Genomic DNA, 9123 nt, shown 5'->3' on the forward strand with positions numbered 1-9123 from the left:
TAAAAGTTCTTTTGCAGTCATGAATAATTTTCCTCTCTCTGGAATACTTACGACTTAAAAGTTATTCTGCACGACCCAAAGGCAATGAAATATAGAAACTAGCAGGTAGAAATTTTTCCAGACGGCTCCTACAATGAAAAGAATGAAAGAAACCTTAAGGCACTGAGGAGGGGGAAGCCAGTGCACCTTCAGGTGGGTGATGAAGTCAGTGGAGACAGTGATTGTCTGGTGGTGAGAAAACAGGGGTAGGTATCTGCCCTGCTGCTCAGGCTAGTCCTGGGGCAGCAGGGTTTGTGTTGGGGTTATGCTGTGGTTTTGTTTTGATAATCTTGTAAGCAGCTCTGAGGGACTAAAAGCTCCCGTTAGAATAGATCTGTGTATAATTGCAATTAACTAGATTTCTGGACATCCTTACATGATCGCAGAAAGAGAAAGTAAGCATAAAGTGAGCCTTGAGGAATGACAAATGAAAATGTGAATATATTCATTTCATTTCTGTTTGCTTCTCATTATATACACCACAATCCAAAGTCTGCGTTTTCTATCCTTAATCTGTTTCTCCTCTTTCACTTTTTAGTGCTATAAGAAGTTGCAGGAAGTGGTTGATAAAAGCGAGTATGTGCCTCTGAAAATGACCTCTCCAAATTAAACAATCCATACTAAAAACTTTAAAAACATTCTGACGCATGCATAATTTTGCCCTTCAATTTTGTCCTATCCAATAAGAAGAAAAGCATTTTAAAAAAATGACAAGGCAGTTTCCTTTGACAAAAGTCAGGACCTTCTGTCTCAAAATCAGGTGGTTTACTTTGCTTTTGCTCTGATAGCTTTTTTTTTTTTTTTTTTTTCTTTTTTTTTTTAGTTTCCATTAAATTGAGGCCAGGGAAAGTATTAGAATTTGATCTAATTTGTTCAGGGTTCCCCTCTAGCTTAGAGGTTTCCTTTTGTAAATGAGAGATCTTGAACTCTTAAAATGGGGTAATTGCATGTGATAGAGATGAAGGAAAATGATTCACTGAAAATAAAAAGAAGAGGGAAAAGTCTGAATAAAGCAAGTAATAATGAAATCTCTAGTTTTTCCACTGCTAGTGGAAAATGGGAGCAATATCGTGATAGCCAGGGAGAAAAGTAATCCATTTTCCATAGAAGATGGAAAAAATAAACAGTAGTTTATTAGAGATTCAGAAAGGGAAAATGAATTGATTTGAACTTTAATAGTAACTCATTAGGGTTTGTTGCACCATACTATATCTTTAAAAGAAACTCAAAAATTTATGGCTGTTTAGAAATGCAGTAAAAGCTTTTGTAGTTAATGAAATAGGCAATTGGTTGAATTAAGTTTCCTCTTCTGATGTACCTTTAAATTATGAGGTAGTATAAAGTGGTTATTGCCAGATGCAGAGCCAATAAATCAATTTCAAACACGATACAAATAAGCAAATTGCTCTAATCAGTGATCTAATGAATTGTATGAATAAATGTATAATGTCTTTTAGAAAATGACAATTTTTAACCAGGGGAAATAGTGTCAGTGATTACACAGTCATTTTATAGTATGATGTGTGTCCATTGGGTACTGTATAGAATCATTTTTGTGTTAAAGTTTGTAATAAACAAACGTGTGTGAATAATTTTAATTTTGCTATAGAATGTGCATAGCAAGTGAAATTAGTTGCTAAAATTGTTTTCTGTTTTTTTTTTGCTTATGAAAAGCACAGAAGAAAAACAACTTAAGTGTGTTGTACAACCTCTGTTTCATTCAGTCTGTCTCTGACATACACTTGTGTTTTCTTTATGTGTTTGTACAGTAATGAATATGCAGTTCTTGTCTCAGACAGTAACCTGTAGGCTGTACAGATTGTAAGGTCATTGTCTACTGGGAGGCAAAACTGCATAAAGGTAATAAATGTATTTGATATAGTTCATTTTAGTAGAGTTTGCTGTTTTCCAGGTGCAGTTAAAAACCAACATTTCAAGTCAGTATGTAATTCGTACACAGCCAACAAACAACTGTCTCTCTACGCTTGAATGTGCGGCTGTTGCTCTCACTATCATGGAAAAAAATAAGAATATACAAGAGGTATGTAACTAATTTCAAATTCTCAAGTTTTTTTCTGTTGTGAGTAGTAGAATGGCAGCAAAATTACCTAGCTATTAATACAGCATTTAACAATGAAAATCATGAGATTGCATTTGACAGTTTTGTTAGACAGCAAACTAAAAAGGGGCTACCAGTAGAAACTATTTTTCTACAGATAAATATTTGTTGACTTTAGTATTTTGAGTTTTCTGTGACTCTTGTAACCCTGAAAAGTCTGTTTAGTTTTCCTATGCTGTGTTCAACATAGCTGTCAGATTGCTGATGGAACTTATTAGATTTACTGGTCTTGATTGCTTTGACAGTTTTGTTTTCAGAACTGTAAATGGCAGTACAGTATTTTTTGTCTTGTCCCATGATGGAATTAAATTGGCTCTTTAGCCACTAAGGATTGTCTTTTCCTGGGGAGAGCTCACAGATAAAAATCTTGCCTTAATGATGTTGTCAGATCATCGCCTGTAAAAAAGAATGTATTTAGTGCTGAAATATTTATCGTGGATGAATGCAGAATTTGCTTTACAGACCAGTTTTGCCTGTGGTCATGCTCTATTTTCTATTTGGAGAAGATTGCTCATTGATAACAACTGTTATTGCCAACTCAGTTTCTCAGTTCCTTTTTTTCCTTTTTTCCTTTTTTTCCTTACTTCCTTTATCTACTGCTTTACTTCCTTTATCTACTGCTTTCCTGAGACAATTCAACTAGTCTTAGGGATAGTCTTTATCAAACTTTCCTTTTGTGCTGTGCGGTTTTCACTTTTGTTTTTCTCTTGATTTGAGTTTTGTTTTTCTTGTACTTGCTAGTCAGTCTCCCTTTTCTTCTTCCCTCTTTTTTATTTGACTTTTTTATTCACTGTTCCTCTCTTGTAGCTTTTACGTATTTTTAACTCAGCAGTCTCTGTTTCGTCCAGTTTGTTCTTTTCTTCTATCTCATTTTTCTTTCTCATTACATGCTGTCATCTTATGCTACTTCCTTGCATGTATCTTCCTGCAGTTTGAAATGTCTTGAGAAGAATTACTCAGATTCTCTTAATCCATGCATTTATAAAGAAATTGTTTGATAAAGCACCAAGTATATGTTCTGCTGTCCACAATGTAGAATAAAAACCTGTAGAGATGACAAAATCAAAGATTTTGTCCAAAACTGTGCTGTACTGTGGTGTATGTTGTATGTGCACATGGTGCACAGATGCACCGTAGATGTGGTAGTTACCTCCTCCTGTGTTTTTGACATTTCTTATTGCAAAACTTCAAAACAGGTGATCACAGATTGTTTACCAATTATGTGTACTCTAATTTACATAAGTGTAATGTTGGATTGATTTCTTTTTTTTATAACATATTTTTGGGGGGCTATTTCCTAACAATATTGCATTTAGATTTATTTTACGTGCAGTGTTAGCTTACTGTATGTTCTGTTGTAATGTGTGGAATTTACATACTATACTCCTATGTTACTGAAGTTATATTTACTCTGTAGTATGATTAGCATTTTGTGGCAGCAGAAAATGTTAGTAAACTTGGGGGTGATTATATAACCTACAATCACATCGATCATTAATTTTCTTGAAGTCAGAAAGGCATGTTGGTTATTTAATTCATTGGTATTGAATGGCACGGTAGGCAACGTTTGGAATTTTAGGCCTGGATCTAGAAGGTTTTGTGCCTTTGACTTTATTCTGCTTCTTTTGAACAGTAGGTAAACTTAAGTAAAGTCAGTACAGGCTATTTATCTTAAATCACACATCCTGTAAGACATTTTATGTATGTTTGTATGTGTATGTGTACCTTTAAAAGTTTATTTACATCATTTGAGATCAAATACGAATTTGTTCAATTTTCACATCTGATTTCTCATTCAGATATTTTCACCAGTCTCTACATAGTCTGACAGGGGGGAGTAGTATTATTTCAGGTACTATCAGTTGGAAGCTCTTGAGAATTATTAAAATATATCTTAATGTATTTTTTAAAAAAGGAAAACTACTTCCAAGATGTGAGAAGGTAGGGGAATTTGCCAGTTGGCTTCAGTAAGTTTATGTTCTTCTTAATTAGTATATTCAAGTACTTAACTGCCTTTAAGTTCAGTTACGATCTGAGTTTAAAATTACTGAGCTGATAAAAGTCTTTGAGAATGACTGCTGGTCATTCTCAAGTTGTTTAAGTTAGTTGTAGCTAGTCTCAAAATATTTACTGAAGTCTAATAATCGTGATCTTTTAAAATAGGTAAATATGATCTTCTGAAGTCAAAGAGCAACAAGATGTTCTGTAACTCTCAAAAAAAAAGAACCCAATAGCTGATCTGGTTTGACGTAGACAATTAAGTATTTTAGTTCATGGAAAATAATAAGTTTTCCTTTGCAGAAGCTAGCTTGTAGACTACAGATGTTACAGCTAACTTGGAGAGAAATGCTTTTGTGAGTCTTTCCTACTGACCTCCTGCACTTCTGCAGGCATGGAATGCAACCGACTGGCTTGTGTCTTTGTGCTCACAACACTTAGGTGTCATTTGAAGAATTTGGGTGTAACAGTGCTTAATTTAAAGTTTATCCTAGGTCAAAGGAAGCTAATTGGACATAAGCCTTTTCCTTGCGAGTTTAGATCACACTAGTCTGTGATGAAAGAGGTAACGTTCTTTTTTGGGTGACAATAATATCAATTTAGTAAGCCTTTTGAAACAGATCTAGTAGTAGTTAAGAGCCAGACCCAGAAAACCAGAAAATGAAGAACGCACAGTTAGTAACCATTTGAGTTAAGTCGGCTTTAAGTTGCTTCATTAATCCTGCATAGTATTCCTAAGCAGAAGCAGAGATGCAGTCTAGTCCCTAGTACAGCAGTCTAGCTACCTTGATCACAAGACTGCTTTCTGAAACCCTGCCTCAAGTTATTTTCATGCAATCACAAGCAGTTTCTTTACTGCTACTTTTTATTATTATTATTATTACAATTTGGCTGAGTCACAGCAGTGATTGTAGTCGGTTGCTAAGGTCAAGTTAAAGAATGTGGCTGGAACTGGAGATGAGTGTCTGTGTGTAAAAGGAAGGAGTAAGGAACTGTAGCAGGTAGGTGGATGTGTGGCTTTTTTTCCCCGTAATCACAGATGTTCTCTGTGGCTCCAACGGTTGTAGTTCATCTTTTTTTTAAAGTAGTTCTTGAATAAAAAACCTTGAATAAATGATGTTTCTAAGATAGCCTACTAGAAGATTGAAAAGATTGTTTTTTTTTTTCATCTCTTCCTTCTCCCTCTCTTCCATTTTTTTCTGCAGACCATACTACGTCCTCTTCAAGCTTTGTGCTCTTTCCAGCTTCAGCATGGAGCCCAGATCCACCACAGCAAGGAGCATCTTCTTAAAAATGGCTTATATGACAAGCCAATGCCAAAGAATAAGCGCAAACTTAGAAGAATGGAACTTTTGTTAAATAATGTAAAAATATAGGAAAATTGTACCTACCGTACAGTGGGATGTATTCGCAGCTTGCCAGTGAATATGGATCTGAATTGAATCCAAGGAGTTGTGCGTACTGTAACAAAGCAATTTGTAGGCCCTTCATAGTTAAAAAGAGTTTACCTCCAATAAGATGAACAGTAATGGAGAAGCTTTTTTATTCCTTTGTTCAGATGATTGAAGATTATCCTAATTTCCTTTAGAAAAAAAAAAAAAAAAGAATGAAAATTTGGAGCTTGGTTTAGATTTATGTTATCTCTTGGGTGAATAGTAGCTGTTCGATTTCTTTTGGAAAAGTTTGATCACAAAACAGAATATCAGTGTAACGGACTGGGAAGACTTCAAAATTTAGAAGTATATGGAATCTTGGTTACTTTAATTTCAGAATCTAATTTTTGAAGGTTTTCAAAGATTAATTCCTTATGTTATTTAGGTCACCATGTGTAAGTCATGTTTTTTGGACAGTTCTTTTCAGTGATGAGATTTATATTTTGTCCCTTTTTAAAATGAATGTGTATTTTACAAGGCCACCAGATTTAGTTTGTCTCTTAAACTTAGTTGTTAAAATTAAGTCCACATATTTTTATGTGAACCTGAACCCTTCTGGTCAAACAACAACAACAAACTAGACAAAACAATAAAGTCAATGTAGAAAATCATTTTTTGGATTATAACTCAGGTGCTAAAACTAAAGTTTTTTTTCTGCAGAAAGGAACGAAGGGGACATTTTTGCTTCGGGCCAGCAATATACATCATATCCATACCCTTACAAATAGCTATTGGGACAGTAAAGGAGTTAAACAAGTCCTGTGTGGACAGCCCATTCAGAAGTATGATGGAATGACAAACGGTTATTTCTGGGTACAACCTACTGACATGTTTGCAAATCCAGTAAGTTTCTATGCGCTCTTTGACTAGTTATCTCTTTTACCACTGATATCTGTGCACTTCCTTCTAAAAAGACCTGCTAGAAGCAGAGAATTTGAGTATTTTTACAAGCTTTGTGAATTAATGGCTTATGATCTGGAGGAAAAAAAAAAAAAGTTGAAAAGATTTTAAAGTTCCATTCTTCATAAATGCCTCCATCATGAAACAGGTGAAGTTGCTTACTCTTTATCTTTACTGTCTGTTCCACTCAAGGTAATAACATGGAGATAACTGTATACTAATTAGTTTTTGACAAGGGAAAGATATTTTGCTTCTAATTTTTCAAAAGCAAGTGAAAAAAACTCTGCAAGTGGGAGATGTAAACACAACTCACCAATTGAACTGAAAACACTTCTACAATTAACAAGAGAGGTCAAAACCAGATCAGAGATAAGCTAAGAAGCTCTGGTTAACCCTAAGCTAACAGTGACCTTTTGTGTAGCCATGGATTAACAATTCAATTTGTCTGGCTGTGCTAGTGAAATTTGTATAACCTTGCCCTCTTCTGTTCTATGTAAGTGCTCTATTTGCTTCTAATATCAGTAAACCTGAATTAGTTTTGACACATCTGAAGCAAAACAGTCACAAGTGATGAATGATCTTGTGGATGAACTCTTGGGGCAGAGGAAGGGTGTGTTTATTCCTGCAGGAGAAGCACAGTGCAGAAATCTCTATGCTCGTGCGGAATCAGAACTTGTACAACTTGTGTGTGTGAGACACTGCCTCTAGTTCTGGGCTGACGTAGCTGGGAATCCCTTTTCCCCATGCTCTTGGGTCTGAGCATTTATAAAGGAAACAAGATTAGCAGTTAGGATTTATTCTTACTGCCATACTGACATATAGGTAAGATATTTATTGTATATGTTGATTTTGTTCCCCTTATTTTAAACTCCTTTAGAACAACAGTGTACCTTTTGACCTACATTGCACAGACTGTTTTTGTACAGAGAAGTCTAAGTGTATCTTTCAACAGAATGAGTGCTTATGTTATAGAGAACAGAAAGATACTTGTTCTACACATGGGTTTCACAGACATCTGCAAGATCCTTAGAATTGTAAGATCAGAGAAACAGTTGTCTTAATTGAGTTATAATCCTGCATTATGCATACAATCTCTGAATTCAGATTTTTCATGTTTTTCAGCAAAGGGTAAGTTCTGCACAGCTTACTTTTCAGTAGTTAGCAGGATCTGTGGATCTAATGCTGGATTCATGGAAGCCTTTAATTGCTAGTTCCCCTTGTTGCAGTGCACTGTGCAACAGTTGCTGAAGAAATAAAAAATTATTCACTGCAAACCTCCAGACATTTTATTTAAGTTTTCTGTATGCCCTGTCACAGCTATAATGTAGTGATCACTTAGATGCAACACAAATACTAATATGAAGCTCAATTTCAGATTTGCTTGAATCTATTGAACACAAAGTGCCACACTTTGTTTGCTTCTTTCTTTTTGGTGGAACTTGTCTGGCCTTAAAAACATGCAATAGAAAAAAATAGCAGTAGTAGAAGTTTAGGAAATTTCAGGTGTTTTGAATTTGGAGTAAAGCTCTAAGCACATTACTTCAAAGAAATGGGTACTCTAGTCCAAACTCCTTGATGAAAGTTGTGCTTGATGAAGCAGCACACTTTGCAAGCAATTTCATTAGAATGAGTTTAATTTGCAGGGTTTTTTGTTTGTTTGTTTGTTTGTTTTCTGTAATGGTCAATCTGTTTCATTTTTCCACTTACCAAAAGATTAATGAATCAAAACCAGCAGTCTAACAAGATATTGATTAAAAAAAAAGGAAAGCATTTACTTCTGATGTTTGTTTCTTTGTTCTTGTCCTCTTTGTGCTTCTGAATGCTCCTACCATAATGAAATCTGCCTTCTGTTTGCCTCTTGTGTTCTGCTTAGGATAATCTGTGTTGTAGATAGCAGCCTTTGGGGCACATGTAAAAAGTCTGCAAAGGTGGGTATTATTAAATCTGTGTATTTTCATTGTCTGTAAGTAGTCCATAAGATTTAAAAAAAAAAATAGGTAAAGCTAGAAATCTTTCAAATCGAGAACATAAGAAAATCCTTATGTTTATCAAGTGTTCAAATGAACAGTTAAGAGGTGTGCAGGACAAGCATAAATGGTTTTGGAAGATGGTGTTACAGAATTATGAAGAAATTATTTACTGCTTTATTTTTCTTCAAATAAGTTTCTTCAAAACTTTTCAACTGACTCCAAAACTGAGGAAAACTATTTTTAGGCATGGATTTCCTCCTCAGCTGCAGTTTTAGATAAAAGACTGTTCATGATGCATTGTTTTCCACAACCTTCCTGTGTATTTTGAAATGTAATTAAATGCTGAACTTTTAGAAAAGGGTAGCAGTTCATGTTTTTCTCTTGAGGTTTGTGTTTATTATGCCTATATACTCAAACGTTAATAAATTATGTATTTGTTTCTGCTTCAAAGCTATAAAAAATCTAATTTGCTGTGGTCATGTGCTACTGTTTCTCTACAGAATTGAATTTGTTTGCATATTCTAGTATCACAAGGATGTAAACCAAATCTTATGTTGTGCCTTTTTAGAATCTTCCATTCAGCTGATGAATAGATGTGGCTTTTTCTGTGCCATTTCAAAAAAGGGTTCCTTTGTTTTCTGTTAAAGTCTGCAGCAAGACTGAT

The 9123-nt window shown here is 34.7% G+C and overlaps 1 long non-coding RNA gene across 1 annotated transcript; it reads left to right on the top strand.

Moving 5' to 3' along the window:
- Positions 1–1918: 1918 nt before the first annotated feature.
- Positions 1919–6200, top strand: LOC104915336. Its single transcript, XR_796332.3, has 2 exons — positions 1919–2080; positions 5362–6200. It is a non-coding gene; the product is annotated as an uncharacterized LOC104915336 (long non-coding RNA).
- The last annotated feature ends 2923 nt before the right edge of the window (positions 6201–9123 follow it).

This window comes from Meleagris gallopavo, chromosome Z (assembly GCF_000146605.3).
Source record: "Meleagris gallopavo isolate NT-WF06-2002-E0010 breed Aviagen turkey brand Nicholas breeding stock chromosome Z, Turkey_5.1, whole genome shotgun sequence".
NCBI lineage: Eukaryota > Metazoa > Chordata > Aves > Galliformes > Phasianidae > Meleagris > Meleagris gallopavo.